Source organism: Cricetulus griseus, chromosome 7 (assembly GCF_003668045.3).
Source record: "Cricetulus griseus strain 17A/GY chromosome 7, alternate assembly CriGri-PICRH-1.0, whole genome shotgun sequence".
Lineage (NCBI taxonomy): Eukaryota > Metazoa > Chordata > Mammalia > Rodentia > Cricetidae > Cricetulus > Cricetulus griseus.
Window position 1 is genome coordinate 45,111,407 of NC_048600.1, and position 15,002 is coordinate 45,126,408.

At 51.0% G+C, this 15,002-nt stretch overlaps 1 long non-coding RNA gene across 1 annotated transcript; it reads right to left on the minus strand.

Annotated features, from left to right (window-relative positions):
• Positions 1 to 1,485: 1,485 nt before the first annotated feature.
• On the minus strand, positions 1,486 to 14,983 carry LOC118239181. The gene is made up of 4 exons (XR_004770851.1): positions 14,948 to 14,983; positions 11,744 to 14,795; positions 5,736 to 5,811; positions 1,486 to 5,064 (listed from the first exon to the last, which is right to left on the minus strand). It is a non-coding gene; the product is annotated as an uncharacterized LOC118239181 (long non-coding RNA).
• Between the last annotated feature and the right edge of the window lie 19 nt (positions 14,984 to 15,002).

Consider the following 15,002-nt stretch of genomic DNA (forward strand, 5'->3'; position numbering starts at 1 on the left):
TGGCCATGGGATAACCCAGGATGATCACAAACCCTTGGCTGCAAAACAAGACTTGAGTCCAAATGCAACTTGTCCTGACTTGATACTCCCTGGGACTGGAGATGGGCATGGATGCTAATGCTAGTTGGCAGCCCAGAGCTATCCAAAACACAAAACAACAGGATACGAGGGAGAGTCCTAGGTCCTCAGAGGCCCCACCGCAGGTGGCCACTGTCCACAGCAGCGTCTTCCAGCCCCAGGGGGGCTCCACACAATGGCCTTGCAGGCTGAGCAGAGCCCAGCTGGCTGGTTTATCAGCCAAGAAAACTGGAGCTCAGAACCCATTGATGCCTGGGGGTCTGTGTACATCTAGTCCTGGACCAGGCTCTCTGCTGCAGAGACCCAGACTATCCTTTCTGAAGCTCCTCCTATATGCCTCCTTTCATGCCATTGAGGCAGGGTCTCTTCACCGTGTTCCTGCCCATGGGGCTTGAGACACTGTGAACCCAGCGGCTTTGGAAGCCAAAGCCACTGTGTGCTTTCCCTCCCTGGCACCATGGATGGGCCTTCCCACAACCCTCTGCCTGACTCCGCCTGTCCTTGGGCCTGAGCCCAACCAGGGAGGTCACTCTGGGCCTGGTAGCTCTGGAAGGGGGTTCTATTCGCAATTTCAGCCTGCTGGAGTATCAGGAAGGCCATTCTGGGTGATGAAGAGTCTCAGCCCAGGGCAGTATCCCAGAGGACAGGAAGACTTAGCTCATTTGCTGAAAGGTTTTGGCTCCTGTGTCCATGAGAACTCCCTTCTTCATATCCAGTTCAGGGGACACCCCACTCTGCAGGTTTGGTGGCACATGCTCTGGCACAATGTCCCAAGCACTGCAGCTCATCGCCTGCTACCTCTCAGGAAGTTTACCTGTTCTTTCAGATCCCTGTCCTCAGTCATGGTAAGAGCAAAAGAAATGAGTGAAGCCTGGAGTTCCCCCAGCCCAGTGCTGCCTACCTCTGTTGTTCAGGTTGAGATAAAGGTTCCTGACTGCACCCTCTGGGTCTCTGATACTGTTCTGTGTGAGCATCTCTATTTTGGGGATGTTTAGGGTCAGTGAGTGAGTGTGTCAGCAGCCAGCAGATAGGATAAACCCAACCCCCAAACAATGAGTATCTCCCAGGAGACCCCTGGGTCCTGCCTCTGGCAAGTGAGTGTGGTTCAATGGGTATCCCAGCTCTCCTCCTAGGCGCCTGGAAGGCAGGCCAGGGGTACATGGGGTGGAGGAGGAAAGGGGGGTTCTGAGCCTTGGAGCCAGAGGATCCCAGGGGAGGGATGGGGCTGGGCCAGGGCTCCACACCGCAGTCGCCTGGCGTCTGTCATGAGGGACGTGCTTGTATAACATGGCACCAATCAATTCTCCCCCAATTTCTTCCTGGGCCAATCTGGAGCCGGATCAGAGGAGGAATTCCACAGCCGGCTGAGCGGAGCCAGGCTTAATGCTGAGCGAGCCACCTCCCCCACAGCGCTCCCCCTGCAGCCCCCACGGCTGTGCCCAAATCACAGCCAGAGCCCAATTACCAGCCTCCCAACAGGCCCCGGGGGTCCTTGGAAGGGCAGCTGCTGGGCCCAAACACCTCTACCCAGCCTGGACCCAGCCAAGTGACTGGAGTCTGGCTGTCCTTCTCCCTGGCTAGGTGGGATCTGGACCCATGGACACACCGCCATCCCTGAAGGCTGAGTTGAATCCATCTCTCTGCCTGACCACCGAAGCTGAACCACAGTTGTGTCTGTCCTGTGTCTGTCCATAATGACTATCCAACCTGTGATCATTCCTGTGTGTGATTTGGTAAACTGAGTCACGAGACATCTTGCCTTAAAAACTGAGAGTGTCCTGGGGAGCTTGATGGTCTCACAGTGACCCACCCACAGCTCACCACCAGGCTTCTTCTATGAGGCATAGGTCTGGCTTTCCAGGCAGGTCAGAAGGGATATGCCAGGGTAGGAGGGCATCCCAGAAAACCATACAGTCACATGGATGAAAGCTCAGTAGGGGACCTGGGGCTGGCCAGCAAGGGCTGAGATAGCTGGCTAGAGAGTGGGATGGCAGCTGCTGAGAGTCTCATGGGGAGGCAGAGGCTGCAGCATGGCTGACCTACATGTTCCTACTGTGGGCTCGGATAAATGTCCACCACACTGAGTTGTATGGCAGGTTCACATTGCCTTCAGCGTATCTGCTTTGAGACCCAGCCACCTCCCAAACCCCCACTCTGTTACCACTCTCCTTGATGCAGTTGACAATGCCCATGGAACAGCGTTTCTATCACAGATTTTTTCATTTCCTCTGTCTTGAATTGCTCCACCTTGAACCTTTGAATGCTCCAAGAAGTGTCTCCGACCCAGGCAAAAATGCTGTCTCTTCCATTAAGCTATCCCTGAGCAGCCACGTTAGCCCACACCCTGTCACTTCTTTCATGACATGTGTCCCTTCCAGAAATGACCTGGCATGTGCACTTGCTTCCGTCTGCGCCTGACTTCCAAGTACAACGAGTAAGTGCCATTCACCCACTTACTGCTGGCCCCATAACCCAGTCCGGTGCCGGACACCCAGAAGGCATTGTATACGTACTTGCTGGGTGAGTCAGTGGACAAACAGTCATCAAAATCCTCAGCTAAAACTGAAAATAGAGAAACAACCCTTGGGTTACATGATCTCCCAACATCTGGTACAGGATTCTTTTCAGCGAATTAACCAGCTGTTTTGGAGTCACGCATAACCAGGCTGATTATATTCATTTCTGTAGGTTGACTGGAGTTGGTGGAAGAGAACGGAGTCTGGTAGGAGACCATGTATGCAGGAAGGGAGGGGGGAAGGGGCTCACTAGTAACCAGTGGACAGAGGACACTGGATGGACTGTAGGACTAGCAGAGAATGGAGAGGTGATTAGATCCCTGCCTCACACTGCCACAAAGGAAAAAAAAAAGATTCCAGGTGGATGGAAGGGTTTTTAATTCTTTTTTTAAACCCAGACTATAGAAACTTAACTGCAAAGAAAATGAAACATGATAAATTAATAAAATTGTGCTGGGGGAAATTTTCTAAACATGATGCCAATATCATAAATCATAAAGGGAAAGGTTTACCTAATTCATAACTAGACTAAATTTCTCAGAGTTCTAGGCTGCAACATGGCCAAGAATAGTAAGCCCAAATCAGGAATGAGGGGCCTTCTCTTGGAAGCAGTTTGAGGGTGGTGGTCCTTGGAGGTTGTCACCTGTTGAAATGACAAGGGACTGGATATCTTTTCGGGGGTGTTGGGGATGGAACCCAGGGTCTTGCACATGATAGCCAAATACTCCACCACTGAGCTATTGCTACAGGTCATTAAAAAAAAAAACTTTTTACTTTGAGACAGAGTTTATTAAGTTGTGCAGGCTGGCCTTGAACTTTCCATGCTCCTGCCTCATCCTCCTAAGTAGTTAGGATGACAGACCTGTGCCTCCAGGCCCAGATGGGATGTCTTAACTGTCTTTGTTTTCCAGGGAAGTGCAGTGCCGTGGGCCCCACATTTTTTTTTTTGAGATGAGTGACTGTTACTCAAGCATCTTGGAGGCTGTCACCTGCCTTGTGATAGGGAGAAGCAGGGGTCTTGAGTGTTCTCAGTGGCAGCAGTATTCCCACAGATACCCATGAACTTTCTGCTGACAGCAGGGCATGGTTCGTGGTTTTAGAGTCCTGGGTTTTGGACATCTTAAATGCTTGTGCATGAAGTACAGAGACTATGCAAGGATACAAAAATTCACATTGAAGCAGGAACTGATCCTGTAGTGCTCATTCAGTGATCTCCGACCCTTCAACATGCCTAGCTTAGGTCTCTCAAGCGCTCCCCAGTGTGCGGTGCCTTGTGGCAATGCGCAGATATGAGCACCTTCCCTTAAGAGCTCCTGAGACCCCCTCAAGCCCTTGGGGAGCCTGGCTTTGTAGGCCTTGGCAACCGAACCTTAGCAATGGGCAACCCCTATTTCCATTGCTGCTAAGATAGACTGGACATGCTGGCTTTTTGAACAACTGTGTCCAATGGTTCCAGGTCCCTCACATTCTTTTGGACTTCTTAGACATGCGTATATCTCATAGAGATTGCTCCAAGCCTTGTCTCTTTCCATGCCCTAAGTAGGGAAGGTAGGAAAGCTTGAGAACAGATATCTGCATGGAGCCAGGTGTGCCATGGGAAGGGTGGCCCACAAAAATTAAACAGGAATGTTATGAATCAAATGAACCTAACAGATATCTACAGGACATTTTGCCCAAACACAAAAGAATACACATCAGCACCTCACAGCACCTCACCTCCAAAACTAGCTCTGGACAGTGGCCCTGGACAGAGAGCCTCTTTGCCTGTATGTACATGCTGGGTCATGTCTGACTGTCATGGTAAACATCTGGGTGTCTCCAGTGGTTTCCAGCTGTCCTGAAATCTCTGGAGTGGAAGTTTTGGTGTGGCCCCAGCACTTGTTTGACTCATGGTCAACAAAAAATCTAGATACAGCTGCCCCAAAGTTGAAGGTGGCCAAGAGACAGGAGCCTAGAAAGATGTGCCCAGGTAGGTTTCCCTCAGCCACTTTGTCCTGATTGCTCCCCAACCTGGGCATGTGGGCCCAGGCCAGGCCCTCCTGTGACCCACCAATGCAGCAATTCAGGTGCTGCCCCTGTCTCTGGCTGAGGCTTTTTGCAGTCACAGGCTGGTAACTGGCAATTACCAAAGAAAACCCACAAACCACTGTACATAATTGTCCCAAATCCCCAAAGCAGAGACCGCATCAGCCGCTCTAGGGGAGGAGGGCCACACTGAGGCTGGCTCCAGGCAGATCCCATCTCTCAGCCATAGGATCTTAGTGGGCCCCCTGGCCCCCCACAAGGATTCCTGAGGTGGGGAATTGCCCCTCCCAACAATGCCTGTATTCCTGTTTGTTGTTCCTGGCTCACTCCTCATTTGGGGCAACTCTGGGATTCCATCTTCAGGAAGCCGGCTCTGGGCTCTGTTCCCCAGCCTGGGAGGTGGTGGGCACGTCTCTCGGAAGTCGTGGCTGGAGCCTGAGGTTGGCTGAGTGAGGGAAGAGAAAGCCTTTCTAATTATAAGGCTGGGCCTAGGAAATAGGGGGATTACATGCTTGCGGAGCTGGCAAATGCGGTACACCAAAGCAATATGAAGTGAGTTAGGCCACAGGGGAGACTTCTCTTTGCAGTGCTTCTCACCGCCGTGTCGTTCTGGGGGATTGACTCCCCCTGGGAGAGTTGTCAGGCTCTGGAGAAATGATGACCCCCCTGTGGGTCATAGTGTCACCCCTTAGCTTCAAGGGTGGGGAGAGAAACACAGACAGAGCTTGGATCTAAATCTTTCTGACAGGTTGTTTCTGGCTCCCAGGTTGCCAAGGCTAGCATGTTTACATCAAGATAGTGAGGGAAGAGCTTCCCAAGGAGCACTGACAAGGGACGGGGGAACATAGACCCTTAGTATAGGTTATGAAGGGAATGGGAACCCCTGAAAGGGGTCTGTGGCTCTGACATCCCCTTAAGGCCCCACAGAGGCCAAAACCACTATAGGATGAGGATTGGGCAAACCCAGAGCCACGTTCCCAAGAAGCTTTATCACCGATTCTCCCTTCAAGGTTCTGTACACCCTGAGGGAGGAAGACAGAATCTTTCAGCCCCTCCCAATCCTGAGGTCCTGTGACTAATAGATACGGAAAACCTCCATGGTAAATGCATTCATACCTCACTTGTCCTGGTGTAGGTCTTGGGTGTCACCACCCAGATAGAGACTCAAAGCAAGGACTCAGGTGCTAGGATCCTGTTGAGAGAGTGAGGAGGGGTTTTACTTCCTACAGGGTGACAGGTTTGTGGACAAGTCTATGCACACATTCCCAAAGTCCTGCAATGACAAATGCTAGTGACAGGGGCAGAGTAGAAATGGCACTGAGGGACTGGACTCTGTGGGAACCCTGAACCTCTGCAAACCTGGGCAGGCTCTGTGTGCTGCCAGCAGTTTACCACTGTGACAGGACAGCTGGCCAAATGCTTAAGGGAAGGTTTACTTACTTATGGAGGAGAGAGAGAGAGAGAGAGAGAGAGAGAGAGAGAGAGAGAGAGAGAGAGAAAGAGAGAGAGAGACTAGAGGTCAATCCTGGGTGCTGTTCCTCAGGCACCCACCTTGTTTATTGAGATGGGATCTCTCATTAGTCTGGAACTCTCTGAGAAGACTAGGCTGGCTGACTGATGAGCCCCAGCGGATGACAGGGAAAACTGACTTCTTTTCCTTCACATGCGCACTTTGAACACACACATACATACATGAAACTTAAGACCCTCATCACTCCCCGTAAGCCTCATCACTGCTTCACTGAGAAGCCAACCCTTTCACACAGAGACCTTTGGGAAGCGTCACAGATTGACACTGTGGCAGGTAGTGAATACAGCTCTTCTTACAGGACTACCAAGATGGTTCCCTGTGTGCGGGCTCAGCTGAGCTGAGTTACACAGGAGGCACTTAAGAAACACATCTATTGTGACTCCCAAGCTTTGCAGCATCACATAGGTGCCAAACCTAGACCTATCCTCAGCTCACAGTGCAAGGACCCTGCTTCCTGACTCTGGGTTCCTAGTCTTTTTTTTTTTTAATAATTTTTTAAAAGATTTTATTTATCCATTATGTATACAGTCTTCTGCCTGCATGCCAGCAGAGAGCACCAGATCTCATCCAAGGTGGTTGTGAGCCACCACCAGATCTCATCCAAGGTGGTTGTGAGCCACCATGTGGTTGCTGGGAATTGAACTCAGGACCTCTGCAAGAACAGTCAGTGCTCTTAACCGCTGAGCCATCTCTCCAGCCCCTGGGTTCCTAGTCTTAACAGGTTAATGATAAGTAGGTGGGTGAGCTAGAAAGGTCCTTCTTGACCTCTCAGGCTTCCCTCTGCCCCCTAGTGCCCACTCAGGCTGCACTGCACAGGCTTTCCGTTGTCCACTGCAGCCCATGCTAGGGCCACTCACAGCCCAGACACACATGGATGGTGGCAGGGCAGGGAGAGTCCATGGCCTGGCTCACTCATGTCCAGGATTTGGTGGCTGACAGGGTGCCTCCATGATGGGCTCTGGAAAGGAGCTGACTAATCCCACTGGCTTCTGTCTGTGGTGGTAAAATAAGTTGACTGAGACCCATTTTCTTCCAGCATGGACCTACAAGGAAACGAGAAGCCTGAAGGACAGTGTGTCTGGAGCTGACGAAGCACTGGGGTCAGCCAAGTGCCCCAACTCTCTCTAGAACCCAGGATCACCAGAATGATCCCTCCAGACATTCTGAAGGTCACTTCTATGGAAGGTGGCCTTCAACCGTCTAGCCAGCTGACCTCAAGTTTACAGGCGCAGTGTTAAATGGGGCCAACTTGTTAACCACTGCTCCATCCCCTACCATCCACTGGGGCCAGGCCTTTTCAAGACTCTGTATGTCCCTTCCCTAGAAAACCCACCCCTCCTTTTGACTATCCAGTGCTGGGGGCCAGCCCCACCCTGAGCCAGCACCCCTGGCTAGGTTCCCAGGGCTCTGGCAGCCTGGCCATACTGGCCAGCACCTCTGCCAAGGCCAGCTCCCTCCCAGGTCCAGGCGCCTGACCCTCTCAGCTCCTGCCTGTCTGCTTGGGATGGCACTGTGCCCTCAGGCCTTCTCTATGTCCTGACCCATGGATGCAGTGACATAGGGGAGACACTTCCACCTCCCACCCTGGCATAGCCATACCCAGCTTTCCTGTGCTCTGTAGTAGGGATCAGCCTGGACCAGTGACATCTGCCTTCCTCTACACTCCCATCTAAAGGAGGGTGAGTAATTATATTGGTGTAAACTGGAAATGCTTTTCAGCTGCAGAAACCGCAGCCAGCAGGCCCAGGATCCCACCCGGAGCTCCAGCTGCAGGCTGGGCTTCCTGCCTGGTGGCCAGCAGGGAAAACAACCAGAAAGGGGCCTTGGACTCCCTCCCACTCACCACACTCCCAAGGTCAGATGTTCAAATGGATGGATGGATAGACAGATAAATTAATAAGTGGATGAATGTATGGACTGGATTAGATCATATCAGATATGCAAATAGATTAGTGACTGGCTGGCTGGTTTGATGAATGGATGGGTGGAAAGAAGAATGGATAGGTTCATTGACAGATGATAGATGGTGAATTGGAGAGGAGATGGGTATATGGATGGGTGGATAAGTGTACAGATGGCTGGGTAGATATGTGGGTGGACACATGGGTGGGTAGATGAATAGAGTTGTCAGCCAAAAATAAATCTAGAATCCAGTCAATAATATGTGTATATATGTAAGCAAATGTACATGTAGGTACATTGTAACATGAAGAAACAGAGCAAGAAAGACTAAGTATAAGAGAATGAAGGACTGCATGCCAGTGATGAACACAGATTATCTCTAAGAGGACATAGAGATAAGTATTTTTATAGTCCTAGAGGTTTTGTTTTGTTTGGTTTGGTTTGGTGGTAGATAAGTACCCACAATATATTTGAGACTGAAAGTACAAAATTTAAAGTGAATTTACACAGCTTTCATTCCAAAGGCCTATTCTAATTGTATAGAAATTCATTGAGTTGTATAGACTTTGGGTCTAGTTAATTTTGATATGTGATGTTGAAATTTATAAAATGTAAAGAGCTGGATAAATGTATAGACAGATGGATGGGTAGGTGGTTGGACAGATTTAAAGGACCTGGGAGATGGTCTGAGGGGCAAGTAGACTCTTCTACTCCCTTCTCTTGAATGCCAGAAGCTCTGGGGACAGAGCCACTAGCCTGAAAGTGTCCAGTTCCTCACCCAAGAGGCTCAAAGAAGTTGTGAATCTCCTTGATCCTGTCCTTTGAATTTTTTTGATAATTCTTTGGGTAGATGCTTTGAATGTCACCCAAAAACTTGCTCTTATCCCTTCCTTGCAAGGATTCGGAGGTTGTGATGGCACCTTCTGTCCCATGATGCCAAATACAATGGGAGTAGGAGTTAGCCTGGGAAATGGAGGGTAGGTCCCACCCCTAATGTGTCCATGGAGGGGGTAGTATGGGGGCCAATGGGCACAGGATCAGGATATGGGGAAGTTTGGAGTCTAGATAAGGCCACCCTGGGTTGAAAGACTCCAAGTCCTTATGGGTGATGTATAAGGCACAAAGCTGGAGAAGACACAGCCACAGAGAAGGGGTCAAGGTGATGTGCCCATGAGCTAAGGAACAGTGAGAACCTGCAGCAGCAATCAGAGAGTCATCTCCCTCAGTCTAGGGATCCTGGGCTCCATCTGGGCTTGTTTGATATCCAGAAGCCCACTAGAGACCATAGGGACTGAGTCTTCTCCCACATGACCCATGAATGAGTGTATGAATAGATGATCCACCAGAGCCCAGCAAACTGTCATTGAGACCACCAGCAGGAAACCAATGTGGCCACACCCCTTCTTTCCCTGCCCAAGATGGTGCATCCAGCTAGGAGACTGAGTGGAGGAAGCAGGGACTCTGTTCACTCTCTTGCCAGATGAACCCCATCATGTCAGACGATCAAACTTCAGGCCCTGTCTCCTACTCAGTAAAAGTCTACCATCCCAGCTCCCACTGGGGCCCCAGCCCTGCCCCCTGGTGTTATGGGTCAGATGTGAAATGCTGTTTGCTCTCCCTTCAGGCTCTTACGTTCAAACACTTGGCTTCTAGCCGGCGGGGCTGTTTGGAGAAGTTATGGAACAGTGAGGCCTGAGGCATGATGAAGGTGGCAGACTTTGAGGTTTATAGCCCAGCCTTCCTTTTGGCCCAAATGTTCTTCTTTCTGATCCCCAAGATCAAGCGGAGGCACAAGCTGAACTGCCAGCTCCTGCCACGCTGGATTGTATCCCATGAGCTGTGAGCCAAAAGAAGCCCTTCCTCTCTGAGGTCGCTTCTGTGAGGAATTTTGTTACAGTGAAGAGGACACTCAATACTATGTCCTGGCCGTCTGGCCAAGGAGTAGCTGGTTAGCAGCTAACACCCTATATCTCTTACATCTCCTGTGAGCCTACCATGAGTCCCTAGATTTTGCCACAACTGTCCTGCTGACCCCTGATGACATTCAAGCTCTTCTTGTTGCCCTGTGGCTTGTGGGGAAGGGGGCGGGGGACATGATATGTAGGCCTGGGTGGGTTGTAGGAGTAGTGTCTTCTACCTGTCTCTGCCCAGCCTTGTCCTTTGTTTCCTTACACACTAGCCTGCAATTGCAGGGCCTGACGGAGCTGAGCCACATAAGGCATCTCTAATGGTCTAAGAATGAGGTTCTTCCTCCTCCGTGCAGAACCACAGATCTAGGCACAGTGTTTGGATGCAGCTGAGGCGTGGGAACCTGCTGGCCCTGGGAGCCCCTGGTCTCCCCAAGGCTTGCCCCACTACCCCACCCTCTGAGGTCATTTTCCACCCAGCCCACGCCTGCTGGATAGAGCAGCCCAGAGCACCTCAGAGGGCCTGGCCCTCTCTGGTTGCCAAGCCGGAGGGGAGCCACAGGCAAGGGGCCACAGGAACCCCAGCAGGCTGCAATTTAAAACAGGAGGCGAAGCTGGCAGCTGCCAGGGAGCGGCTGTGGGGCCATGAGGGGCAGCCCAGCCTGGGCCCATCAGGCAGGGTGGAGCTAGGACCTGGAGCCAGCTCTCCATGTGGATATGTGCACAGGGTTGAGACCTACACTGATGTGGCCAGGGTGGGCTGGCCCTCTGATATGGAAGACACATCATTTGTCCTGGAGCAACCCTGAACCCTTGTGTTTCCCCAAGTGAGCCTGTGAAGCCCATGTGTCCCCTTATATAAATGCAAAAACTGGAGGCTCATGGAGGGCCACAGGGTCCAGCAGTGGTGTTATTCATGTGCAAACCCCAGAAGCCTTGTTCAAGACTGTGTCTGTACACTGGGCCAGCTGCAGGGACAAGGTGTGGGTGATGCTGCTATGACTGATCCCAAAGCATGGAGGGGCTTCAGGGACAGATCTGTTCCCTTGAGGGTCTGGGGATCAGGAACCAAGGTCTGTAGGAAAAGTCATTATGGAACAAATTGCTGTGGGGGCCTACAGGTGACCTTGTCCCATGGTGGAACAAACTATACAGTGATGGTTGGGTCTTCAACAATAGTGATAGAGTTATCAATACTCCCCTGTGAAATTCGGGGTTATCACCTAAGATTCCAGCCACCACTCCTTCCTGCCTCTAGCTGCACAGGGTCTATGAGATGAACTGGGGTAGTCACAGCTTTCATGAATTGTCAGCATTCTGGGCTGTTTTTTCTGTGATTCGGCTGTTTATTGGTCACCAATACTCTTGTAAGTAATTAACCCCAATGAGCTCATTGGTTCAGCAAGCTGGATAGAATCATGCTTTGATCTCATGGTGCCCTATCTAGGGTGAATAGATGTTTCTTGTATCCCTGGAAAGTCATGTAATAGTAACCTACATGGGCTTGACAATAGATGCCACCATCCCTGGTACCATCATGGTCATTGTCACCAACACCTTCAGAGCCCACAGCCCCAAGGAAACACTGAAAAGGAAACAACTGTTGGGAGGAAATGTTGATTTTGGAAATAAATTTGCATTGTGTTCATGGTGAAGCATGTCAAAAATAAAAACCAGAGAGGCTGGAGAGATGGTTCAGTTGGCACAGTGCTTGCCACATAGACACGCAGACCTGAGTTTGGGTCCCCGGATCCCATATTAAAGCCAGGAGTGGTGATACATACCTATAATCCCGGTGCTGGGGAGGTGGAGACAGATGGATTCCTGAGGCTTGCTGGCAGCTAGACCTGCTGAACTGGTGAGCTCCAGGTTTATCATGAGACCCTGTCTCAAAAGACAAGATGAAGAGCATTTGAGAATGATATTGAGCATTGATCTCTGGCCTCCACAGCTTCACACACACACACACACACACACACACACACACACACACACACTTGAACATGTATACCTGCAAAACACACACACACACACAGAGGGGGATGAATGGTCACCTTTTTACCACCAGAGTTTTAGGGAGTCTCAATTCTTTGTCCCTGAGTGTGTATTATATAAAATAATCTGTACCTACCCAGACCCCAAACTCACCCCTCTTGCTGTGTGGCTTTGTGCAGATGACACAGCTTCTCTGAGCCTCAGCTGCTCATAGACAGGACAAAGAATAAAACCTGTTCCATATGGTCCTGTGAAGTTATTTACAGAGTGAAGGTGCTGGGAACACTCACGAGGAGGGGGGCTTGGTTTCTGGTAGGGAGAGTTTGGCTGATGGGACGACTTGAGTTTAGGCCTGGGCACCACCACCTCCATGAAGTGGTGTACCATTTCCCAGGGGCTGAGCCAAGTGACTACCAAGGAACACAGTCCACCTTTGCTTAGCCCTAGAGCCTGGATGGCATGGTCAGGGCATGGAAAGGGCTTCCCCGCCTTAGAAGACTCTGGATCATCTGGCCTGCGCAGCTGCCATCTTGACCTGTGGGCACATCCCTCAGCCCACCCCACCCGAGCATCTTTCACTACCCTTTTGTGTCTGTCTCTTTCCAGTTTCCATAATGATGTTATCTTCAGATTAGTGCCACCGGATTCAATTTAAATTGGACTCAAAAGCCTTGGATTTCTGGGGCCTCAATTTAATCCATGACAGGACATTACAGTTTCTGAGTGTACTGTCACGCAGTGTGTCTCCAAGCTGCCACTGATCTGTGCTTATGGCGTAGAGGAATGCATGGCCAGTGAGGGATATATGTGCATGCCTGGGGCCCCTTTCAGTTTTGTAGTGTCAACCTGACTTTCCATGAAGGAAGAAGGCCTGACAACCTAGTAAGGACAGGAGCCGCACTGGGGCCTCTCCCTTCCCCCAGTCACTAAAATCACAGTTGGGATGAATGAGAGAGCCGCCGTGGAGATGGGGAACAGCCTGATCCAAGATGAGACTGTTCAAGGAGTGGAGACAAAGACAACAGGTCAAGTGCAGCTCTGTGAACCAGTATACTCCCTGGGCTTATTGGAACCTTGGGGAGGGGTTCTCAATGGAACATGGTCTCCCAGCGGCATCACTGAAAGTCCCCCTCCAGCACCTCCAGAGGCCATGGACAGCAGAGGTAGGATCACACGCACTAGGGGACCAGGAGAGGACAGCGGTGGAATCTAGGGTTTGGTGACCCTCTGCTCATCCCTTCCCTGAGAGAGCATCAGGTCTCTGATTTCAAACCCTTAAAGGTCATGTCACCACAAGACAGCAATGTACCATACAAACCCCTGCACAGGTGGGATTTTCCTAGTGGTCAGGTAGCATCTGACAGATTATATGGAAACAGAGTATGTGAAGGGCTCTGGTGATTCAAACAGAAGTCAGATTTTCCAGATGCAATAGGTTCAAACATTGAGGGAAAGGTGGGAGGGAAATTTTCTTGATCCTTCCAGGGGGCACAGAGTAACCCTGATAGCATTTGCAGAGGGGTCCAAAACAGATCAGCTGTGTCAGGACCCAGCCCACCATCTTACACACAAATGCAGACACAGCTTCCTGGCTCTGCCCTCACCGCTTCCTCCTAGGGAACTTTTTGACTAGCAGTGACCATCTCCATAGAGATGGCAGGTGCCAGGGTGCCAGGCATTCAGGCCTATGAGTGGCTCTCAGCTGCGTGCCTAGGTGACAGGGTACTCTATACATAGGGATGGCCTCATGTCTCCTTTGGGGACCTGCAAGGGCTGGAGGAAGAGAGTTTAGACAGCACGACACATGTCCAGAACCACGACTTTGCCCCACTCATGCTGACTTACACCACCTGGAGGCCAGGGCAGGACCCCAGATAAACAGTCTTGAGTTCTCTCGACTGTAAACGCTGCTTCCATGCAAACAGGGAAATTGAGGGTGGAAACCGAGGGGAAAGGAGCAAGCCATGGCCCAGGGTGGCACCACCTGGAAAAGCAGGGCCATAATTTCTCCATGTCGGAGCCTATTGGTGAAAACAGCAGGTGCCACTCCAGTGCCCCTGGCGAGTCCAAATTTCAGCCCAGTCCTTGGTTATCACTTGACCAAGAGGCTTGGGAAAGCCAGCTTCCTGTGTCCACTGGCATGGAGGACTTAGGCCTGGAGGCCAAGACCAGGTTTGGGGCTGGTGGAGGTATGTGTGCTGGCCCCAGCCCTTTTTGCTAGCCATGATTAAATCACAGATGTTATCCTTTAGGGTCATTGGTTAGAGTAGACTATGTTGGGAAGGGTAAGAGAAGGTGGCATCTGAAGCTACTGAAATAAATATGCCTTTAAGCAAAGGACAGGCTTGGGGAGGCACAGCCCAGTAAATACCAACCAGGATGCCTTGAGCTTGGCTGTCAGGGTCGAGGCAGGAGAGAGACCACACAAGCTCCCAGATACGCATAACAGGCCAAGCCTTATTTCTCTAGAGGGACCTCCCAGACCCCCACAGCCTTTCTTGGTAGACATTGCAGCACTTTACTGTGACCTGTGTACTGAAGCAAATGCCCTTTCATTCACCACCCTGCCACTTCTGCCCCTTTAACTGACAGAGAAACTGTGTCACAGGAGCTTGGCCAATGGTCCAGGTTCTCCCCAGCTTGGCAAAAGGAGACTGGGGCTCAGACCTAGGGTCTCCTTGGATGAGATGATGCTATGATGAGACCTTCATCTCTGTCTGGCCTGGCCTGGCCACTCCCTGCCTGAGGTGCTCATGGGGTGCTTGAACTTTTCAGGATAGCAGAGGCTGCTGTATCCACTTCCAAGAAGAGGCTGAGGGAGGAGAAATCCAAAGATGGCAACTGGGAAGAGAGAAGAGCAAAGGGAAGTGTCAGGGAACAGACACATTAAGGTGTAACTTGTTCTCTGTGGATTTCCCACAAAGCTGGAGTGTGGAGTTCCACCACTCAAAATTCTAGCAGCCCAGCCACACCCACCAGCCCACCAGCCATACCTGTTGGGTGGCAGCTTAGGACCTTTAGAAGTGCATAGTATATATATATATATAT